This window comes from Anser anser (genome assembly GCF_964211835.1).
Source record: "Anser anser genome assembly, chromosome: 1".
Taxonomy (NCBI): Eukaryota; Metazoa; Chordata; class Aves; order Anseriformes; family Anatidae; genus Anser; species Anser anser.
In genome coordinates this window covers 190,820,340-190,829,573 of record NC_139720.1, presented here as the reverse complement: position 1 = coordinate 190,829,573, position 9,234 = coordinate 190,820,340, and the positions used below count along the sequence as shown (strand labels likewise).

General features: G+C 45.6%; 1 long non-coding RNA gene across 1 annotated transcript; it reads left to right on the top strand.

Moving 5' to 3' along the window:
• Window positions 1-650: 650 nt before the first annotated feature.
• LOC310893172 lies at window positions 651-5,550 on the top strand. The gene is made up of 3 exons (XR_014578776.1): window positions 651-1,572; window positions 2,126-2,271; window positions 5,411-5,550. It is a non-coding gene; the product is annotated as an uncharacterized lncRNA (long non-coding RNA).
• The last annotated feature ends 3,684 nt before the right edge of the window (window positions 5,551-9,234 follow it).

Genomic DNA, 9,234 nt, shown 5'->3' with positions numbered 1-9,234 from the left:
AACTGACTCCTGGTCCCTGTGGTGGGGCGCAGGACATCACCCTCTCCTCCTGTCCTTCCCCAGTGAGCTACTGGGGTGGTGGTTTTGTTGCTTGCTGTGGAGCCTGATGTTTTTTCTATCTGGAGCTGCTGGGTCAGCAGGTAATTGGGATTGTCTCTGCTGCAGCAGCCCACACGTGTGATGGATGACCAAGCCACATGGGAAGGCTATGCTTCTGTCCTGAGGTCACCCCTTTCTCACCCTTCCTGAGGGAAAGTGTCTGGAGGGGCAGCGTCCAGCAGCCTTCTGGAAGGGAGAAATGATTACACCATCCTCCACATGATCACACCTGCTGGGGACACTGAGGTTTGGGAATTGCCAGCTTCACTTGGACCTTCTTGCTCTGGTCCCACACACCTCCTTTGAAGTGCTGGCTGATGTTTATTTTTTCTTCAGAAGCATCAGGCAGACTTAAACACAGTTTCTCCAACTCATGTGTGCTTGACCCCCTCCTCCAGAGCCTTCTCTGATAAACACAGCTGCTTCTTGGTTTTGGCAGGGCCTTTTCTTTGCATGTCCTGGAGCCCAGACTTTCCTCTTTCTGTTAGTAGCACCTGGTTTGCTTTGCTTCGCCCTCCAGAAACTTCTGCTGGTCAGATGAGGAGGGAATGTGAGTAACTTGCTTGTTTAAATTCCAGCTTCCCGTGGATTACTTTGTAGGCACCACTCAAGTTGCAGCTGGATTGTGGTGGCTTTTAAGTGCTACAAGATTTTGGCAGCACGGCTGCTGATGCTCAGCTGCGCAACTGAGATGGTGAAGCTGAGAGAGAGAGTGGGATAAGTTGGGAAATGATGCCGTGGGCTGTTTCACCATCGCTTCCCTGCAGAGGCAAACAGCACTTAACCTCCCACCTCATTTCTTCACTCATCTGCCCACTGCAGAAACCCTGCAAGGTCATCACAGGTGATGAGTGGTTCTGTGAAAAACTTCTTCAGTTCGGGAGCTCCTCTCTGCTGTCTTCTGCTGACTCAGTTGCTGCCAAGAGCAAATGCTGATGATGGCACCAGCGACCACAGCCATGGGGGTGTACCAGTTCCTGGCATTATCCACCCCCAGTACTGCATCCTTACACATGCATTGGGGAAGATGCTTGACACAAACATTTTCCACTTAAAGCAATAAAACAGACTCTTGATGACATTATTTGTCAAGAAGCTGCAGATAAACAGAATTTTTTCTTTTTTCCCTCCAGAAACGGTGCTACACTTTATTTTCCTCCCAGCAGACCCAAGTGTACCCCACACCAGCACTGCGTTCAGTGCCCTGGGAGCCAAGGGTGCTGGGGCATGGAGGGTGTGATCAGTGCCATCACAGATGTCCTGGGAAATAATGTATATAATAACACAGCTGGTGTGGTGATACACCTACATTTGGCTTCTTTCCTCCCTCCTTGTAAGAAGTGCGGGTAACTGGAAGAACTGGATTGTCCAACCTGCCCCAGTCTGATGTTGTTTCCAAGAAAAACCTCCCAAACCTCCAAACAACCCATGGGAAGAATAATTAAAGGAGTGGATCAAGGAGCCCTGGGGAAGGTACTGTTCACAGCTTTTACTTTCTATCTGTTGATCTGCTGATGTTCCTAAGTGGATGCTTTTCCTTTCCAACATCCAGTCAACTCCAAGGTTTGAGTTGCTTAAATCAGACCCTTCCAAAATGGTAGGGAACTACTTCGGTTGCTTAGCTGAGCAGCTGGCCCCTGGGCTGCAGTGCTGAGACATTCTGGGTGCAATGCCTTTAATCCTGGAGGCCATGATATGCTTCGCAGAGATGCGCTCTGATGGTATTTCATCATTTCCCAAAATTGCTCTCTGTAATAAGACCAGAATTATATCTCAGAGCATGAAATTTTACCACTTCTTAAGGCTGCTTGAGAAGTAAGGCATCATTTTATCAAGCTGTGCTATCTGACCTTTAGAAAGCACAGAAGGTTGCACAGGAGACAAAAGCCACTGTGAAGACCTATGTTCCAAAATGAAGGTTTTATTACAAATATATTTTTGTCTTCTGCAAAGATTTATTTTTCTATAGACATAGATAAATTTCAGTTTGTGCTTAATGTGCTTTCTCATTTTTTATTATTTTCAGATTACTCCCACATGCACTTGGAAAGGTGTGCTGTGTCGTCTTGCAGTCAGGGGCTGACTGCATCATGAACACCTCTGTTGTATTCACAGCCGTGCGTAGAAGTGAACAGAAAAGCCAGTTTGGCACAAAGAGAGTGACGGAGCATGGTACTTAGATTTTTTTTATTTATACATTTGTGTGTGTGCATGTGTGAAAACAGCCTTTATGTTTCTGGAACAGCAAAGTCTTTACAATTCTTTTATGAGAACGCAAGTACAAACACCACTGATTATGGTTATGAATGAGACCAAGAATAACCTTCAAGTATAAACCTGTTTTCATGCTATTGCTCTTTTCACAAAAGTTTGCTGAGTAGGGCACTCTCTGTGGCAACCTGAGGGAGAGAAGGATTACTTAATCCACACCAAGATGACAGAAAATGCTTTAAATGCTTAGCTTGGTGGTTTTTTGATGTTGTTGTTATTTTGGTTTGGTTTGATTTTTTTGAGAACAACTGAATTTTCATTGATTTTTCTGGGGATCAAAGTTGAACATACATAACTGAAAAGAATAGCCCCAGGGAGAGTAGAAGAAAGAAATACATGACACTTTACATCGATTTAGCCATTATATTGTACTGAACAAATGGAATATAGCAAGAAGAGCCATTACACAGTTGTTCCCGAAGGTGGCCTTGATATTTACAAGTACTCACACACAATTACGGCTTTAAGTACAGTAGTTCTGCCCTTCCCTGTTCATCTTTTAAGCCATAAAATTACAGACTGCTTCTTAGTCATCCAAAGTATGCCACAGAGGTGGGCAAAGCATCCTACATTCCTTTTAATAACTATAAGGATGGAATAAAAAAAAAAACAAAAAAAACTAAACAGGCACAAAGAAGAAGAAGGAAGAGATGTTCATCCTAGTCTTACTGGGTGCTGGCAGCTCAGCTGTCCAAAAATTCTCCAACTCCTGGTTCCCCGGGAGCACACTCAAGGTACTGTCTGAGGCTCTAAAGGTGAAATCAGGGTTTGAACTGGGTTTGTCATCTTCAGTCACATTTTGGGCAGTGGAGCATGACTAAATCAGCTAGCTGCTGAAAAAATTTCCCTTGAACAGAAGAAAATGTTGTACGAGGCTTATGTAAGCTCCATCCAGAGATTTTAGAGAAGGAGTTGCCACCAAATGATTCTCATCTTGCTTTTCCTTCCCAATGGAGAAAGAACAAACTCAGGTAGCCTTTAGCTTAATAAAAATGTATTCCTGGGTCAGGGATGGGAAACAGTGTACATGTCTCCTTACAGAGCACTGTGTTTGCTTTCAGCCCAGGAAACATGCTAAGTCCTATTTAGCACTGAATCACTGGTTCTCAAACTTTATGCTCAGAACCTCACTTCTATTTGCACTTCTTGACTCATTTGTGAGCTTTCAACCCTGTCCTGTTTCCAGGATCGTGCGTGAATGTGTGGTCATGAATCCCCTTCTCATTTTCCAAGTCTAAGGATACAATGGCCTGAGGATAGACCAGCTGTCCATGCACTGAATACCCCAAATCAGCCCTTGCACAGGAATCTCCCTGTAGTACACCTGCACCGCACACTTGTACCCTCTCTTTCCCTGGCACTGTCTCAGTTAGCAAATCAGGAGCTCCTATGAAGCGCCTTTGCTATCGAACAGTTTCTGCTTTGCTCTAGGGGCGCAGCGGGGTGAGTGTCAGTGCCCTGAGTGCCACCTCCTCGTGCCCCACGTCTGTGCTCAGGGCGAGCTGGGTGCAGCCTGCTGTGAGAGGAGCGCTGAGAAGCACCCCTGGGTCCTCCTCGTCTTTGCTGAAGGGCTGCCTTTAGGCTCAGGCACTTGGCCATGACCCCACTGAGCCCTTGCTCTGGCTGCCCCCTGGCAGAAGATAAGGCAAGGATCTTTTGACCTACATGGTCAAAATCTATAAAACAAGGGTCATCCTACAATTTGTCCCCATAATGGTCCCGTTCAATTAATCATGTTGGAACCTGTGGCATCTTAGCTTATGTAACTGCCTGAAGATACAGCTGTAGGGCTGCACGCTGCCGAGCTGCTGCTCCTCTACAGCAGCCACGGAGTCCTGTTTTTGTTGGACCACCGTGCAATGAAGGCTTCATTCGCTCTGCAGTGCCGTTGTTCCCTCCCAAGTGACTCTTGTGTTTCCTTTCCCTTACTGCACTGCAGTGAGGCATTTGTTATGGGGAGCTAAAATAGAACTAATTCATTGTTTGCTAACAACTGCAGAGTTTGTGAGGCAGCTGCACGCTCACTCTACAAAATAAAGAATTCCCATCAAGTGTAGACCTGGCTCGGCCATCTCTGGAGCCGGTAGGACTCTGCTTTGATGTGAATTAAGCCTCAGATGCTGATATCAACAAAGGCAAAACAAAAAAGCAAACAAACAAAAAAGCAGACCAGCTTTCAAAAGAATAGAATACACATAAACACAGTTGTTTCAGAGCTGGGTATTAGGCACTCTGGTCAGTGGGGCTGGTCTTGGTGAAGCTCCTTTTCTGCTTGCATTCTAATTTGTCCACGTGAATCACCGAGGGTGTTTGCAGCCATGGGCTGTGTTGAAATGATTCTTTTAATTAGCACACGCTTGCTAGAAGCCAGTTTCTGCTGCAGAAGAGCTATAACATGGCTTATGAACAAGCACTTGTACCCGATGTTTTTATGAAACTGTGGTAAAGCTGTCACCACAACTGTGCTGAAAGGAGTATTGGGTAGGCAGTGACAAAGCCTGCCCAGGTTCCCGGTCTAATTCTGCCACTTGAAGTGCATGGCATAACTTTAAAGGCAAACAATAGTTCGGGGGTTGGTTCCCAATCCTTGTAGTGCCAGCAGCTGTAGTATTCTTTTCACCAGTCTATCAGTTCCTCTTGGTTTGGATGGATGGCCACTGCCTTGGGCACTGATCTGAGTTTACAGGCGTGCTTTCCAGGCTCCTGGATGTCCCTAGATTCCAGACGAATGACATTTTTAGGTAAACGATGGATCTGGTACTTCCCTGACATTGGAGGGAGATTGTACCAGTGCTGGTATATAAAGGGCTAACAGGAGATTGTAGCAATCTTGTCTGCAATTGTTTTGAGTGATCTTGTAATGCTGACCAACCTTGGGGAGTGACATCTAGATTTCCATGAAGCTTTCCATTGTCTCATCAGACAATTCTGCTTGCAAAGTAAAACCGCTGATTGTTTTAGATGACTTGGCTGGGTTCATTAACAGCCTGTGGTTTTTGGAGGGGCCTCTAGTTTTTAAGGAATGTTCTGTGTTTGACAGCCTCTTCTCCCGGGCTGCATCCTCCAGCCACTGCTACTAGACCTGCATCGATTCACACGCAGCACCTAAGGAGGTGACCCAGTGACTCCTGGACGAGGAACCTGGCAAGATTTTGCTCTCAGCTCCCTGGTGCCTCTCTGCCCACGTGATTCTTTTGCTGTAGCTAAGAGTAATTTGCAATAAATATCTGCTCAGGTATAAAACAATCACCTACCTCATAAAAGGTTTCCAGTTAAATTGCCCATGTTTGTGTGGGAGTGTTTTCTTTTCTGCTGGCAAAGAGTCCTTATAAGGAGTAATAATACTGAAGAATCTGTTAAAGAAAAATGTTTATCGAAGCTTTACTATTTCACAGGTTTTACTGTAGAATCATTTACGCAAAGCTGTGAGTCACAAGCTGAAGTTCAGTGTCTGAAATTGCTGGCAGAGTGAATGAATTTTGTGCATGACAAAGAGATCGGTAATCTGCATGCATTACAGTCAATTCATAATTGCTTTAAAATCACATGGCAAATGATTATAATTAGGACAGGAGCTGTTAAAATCAAGAACAAAAGGAGGCCAGAACCTGAAGCTATTTACTGCTGTATTTCTTATCTTTGAAGGTTTACAAAAGACATCCCAACTCCTAAGCGGAAAACACAATAAGAAATCACCAGTGACCCTTCCAAACACTTTGGCGTCAGTAAATTTGGCAGGAATGTCTCCAAAGTACGACATTTACTCGTGGTACATGTCACAGGGACCTGGGCACAAAGGCCTGAAATAGACAGGTCGTGACGGCAATAATGCCACTGTTCTGCCTGGATGGCTGAGCCTACCTAGCAAATTGAAATGACCTCTGCCTATGGCTGCTCTGCCTCCTCTGCGTCCAGGGCACTCGGTATCTGACAGTACAGACCTTCCTCTAAGGGGTTTTCTCTCCAGGAGCAAGGAGGAGTGTTGTCTGCGTGTGATGGAACATCTTCATGGGTGAAAGGCGCCTCGGGGAACTACGTGTCGCTCCTCAAAGAGGTGGCCATCCATCAGCTGAGCGACTGGAATGAACGGAGCAGGACGGAAATCTTGAGATATTGTGGTGATGGAGCAACCCCTCTCACAGCCTGGTGGCGCAGACAGCGATCAAGCTTGGAAGCCATCAGAGCAAAGACAAGTTTTTAAGGGAGCTTTCGCTGCAAGCTGTGGCTGTTCCCTGTGGGTACTCGTGCTTTATTTATGCACGAGGGGCAGGGTGGCAGGCAGTGTCCGCGTGAGCTCCCCCACAGGGGTACGGACCTTGCTGAAGATCACCCTGGGCAGGAGAAGGATGCTGGCTGCAGATTGCGTAGGCATAACTGAATCAACGAGGTGAACTCACCCAGTTTACGGCAGCTGGTACAGATCATTATTTAACTGAATCAGAGCAGAGCAAACGCTTCCTACCCCATAAATCCAGATGAGCCTGATAAAAACCTTCTTGATTTTGTTATCAAGACATTACATTTCATTTTCATTTGAGGATTTTTTTTTTTAATTTTATTGAGGATCTTTTTTTTTTTTTCAAGGTCAGCTCTTGTGCCCAGCCTGTTCTCTCACCTTTTTAGCTATCCCTAACAGTGTTGTGCACTTTGTAACGGACGTGATTTGGCGATGTCAGCCAGGGATCAAGGACACGAGCTAAACCCTACCCAGGATTGCCCACCCTGCATTGGTCCACACAGGAGAAGACCCATCGCTCTGCATCTGGGGGATGGAAGGACTCAGGCTTCCTGACTTTGGTTCTGCTCTTAACCACAACTTCTGACACAGGGGAAAAAAATAAAAGAAAAAAAAAAAAAAAAAAAGCCCAAGAGAGGACTACTATTTTCTTTTCACATGTGAGGCAGAAGTCACATCAACCATCAGTTGCTGCTGCCAGGAAAACAAGAGTGTCCCAGCTGGCAGGCTGCTGAAGTCCCTCAGACAAAGGATTTTTCTCTCTTCCAGTGACCCCTGGATGATGCAGCAATGCCTCTTACCTGCTAGCTGGCAGCTCACATGAGAGTTGCTTTAGGTCCCCTCTAATTTATGCTGAAATGATATTAATCCAGGGAAGGACCCTTGCCTCTCTTGCTGAGACTCTGACAAGGAGGGTTTTCTCCAGGTGGCATATTCTGGATCACACCAACTTTTAGCTCTCTGCAAGCCAAGGAAGGCAGTGCTCCTGCCAGATTTCTCCTTCCTTCTGCCATGCACTCTGTAAAGAGGAGAATGGGAACTGCTAATTTGTGCCTACATGAGGCAGAGGCCCTTTTCCTAGAATTAAGAATACTCAGATGATTTGGAGAAGAGTTTAATAACCTTCCTGAATAGCAGAAGGAAAAATACATCAGGGCTCAGAGGCATCACAGAATCACAGAATATCCTGAGTTGGAAGGGACCCATAAGGACTGTGGAGTCCAACTCCTGGCTCCACACAGGACCACACAAAAACCAAACTATGTGTCTGAGAGCACTGTCCAAACACTTCTTGAACTCCAGCAGGCTTGGACCACTGCCCTGGGGAGCCTGTCCCAGCGCGCGACCACCCTCTGGGTGCAGAACCTTTCCTGAATATCCAACCTGAACCTCCCCTGTTGCAGCTTCATGTAGTTATTTAATACAAACAATCAAGCATGCTGTCACACTTTTTAGTCCAGGTTTAGCTTCCCTGTCAGCCACACAAGAATAGAGAAAAGAAACTCCGGTAGAATCAGTGCATTTTCATTAGTAACAAATCCAGACAACACGGGATACAGCCTGATGCTCTTTCAAGACGTATGTGCAAGTTACTGCAGCTGTTTCCAGGATATGAAGTGTTTGGAGTGATGCCCAGAGGTTAAGGTACCTACACTCTGGCACGGCTCAGCAGCAGTGAGGGCATGCAGTGTGCGCCATTTGGCAGATGCAGCCGGTTTGGTGACTATGGAGACAATGCTAGTAAGGAAGAAAGGTATGTGCTGTCAGTCACCAGCATAAAACCAGATGTCACTGTCTTATATATGAGGCTAGCTGGCTGATCAAGTGACAAATCCTATTCATCTGCAGGAATAAGGGAGTTTGGCATACAGCTGTTTCTTTCGACATTGCAAGGAAGAAGTCTGAAGTGTCTCAGTTAAGTGGCTAAGTGCAGGATAACGCCAAAGAAACTGTGGAATCGAAATCAAAACTGCTAAGTACAAAGAGGCACTTTAGATTCCAGGTGCTCTGAATTTGTGCGTTTGCAATAATTAAGATGATCCTTAAGGGGCTCTGATAATGTTCGGTTATTTCTCCAGCTAAATATAAAACAATCTGGATATCGGTTTACCCTCTGCACACATACCAAGTACATAACACATTGCGTGTGGTGGGCACAGATGTGAGCAGCTATGAAGATCTGTGGACTCTGGAGGCTGTTTAAAGTCACACATCCTAAAGACTCGCCACCTGGGTGGTTATTCATTGCTGGGATCATGTGGTTATCATTTAAGGCCACAAAAGGGTGGTTGGCAAGGCTTTTCCCAATTGTGGCCTTATTAAAGTCCTTAAGCGTGTTTCTCAAGCCTCTCTTTCAAGCCAGACTTTATAGCTCTGGTGTTTCCTTGTTTCTTCTCTTCTTTTCCCCAGGTCTGCCGGGGGATTAGTCTCCAATGAGGTGTGCTAGTTCTGCGAGAGGGAAATGGTAGTCTAGGGCAGCTTTAACCCAAGACTCGTAATCTTTTATGGGCTCTGTCTATGTTGTTGAAAAAAAAAAAAAAAACAAAAATCAGGAAAAGGTTATATTGTGGTATTTCTAACAGGTGTTAAAGGCAGGTACTCATGAAGTCTAGCCATGTTTCCAGCAT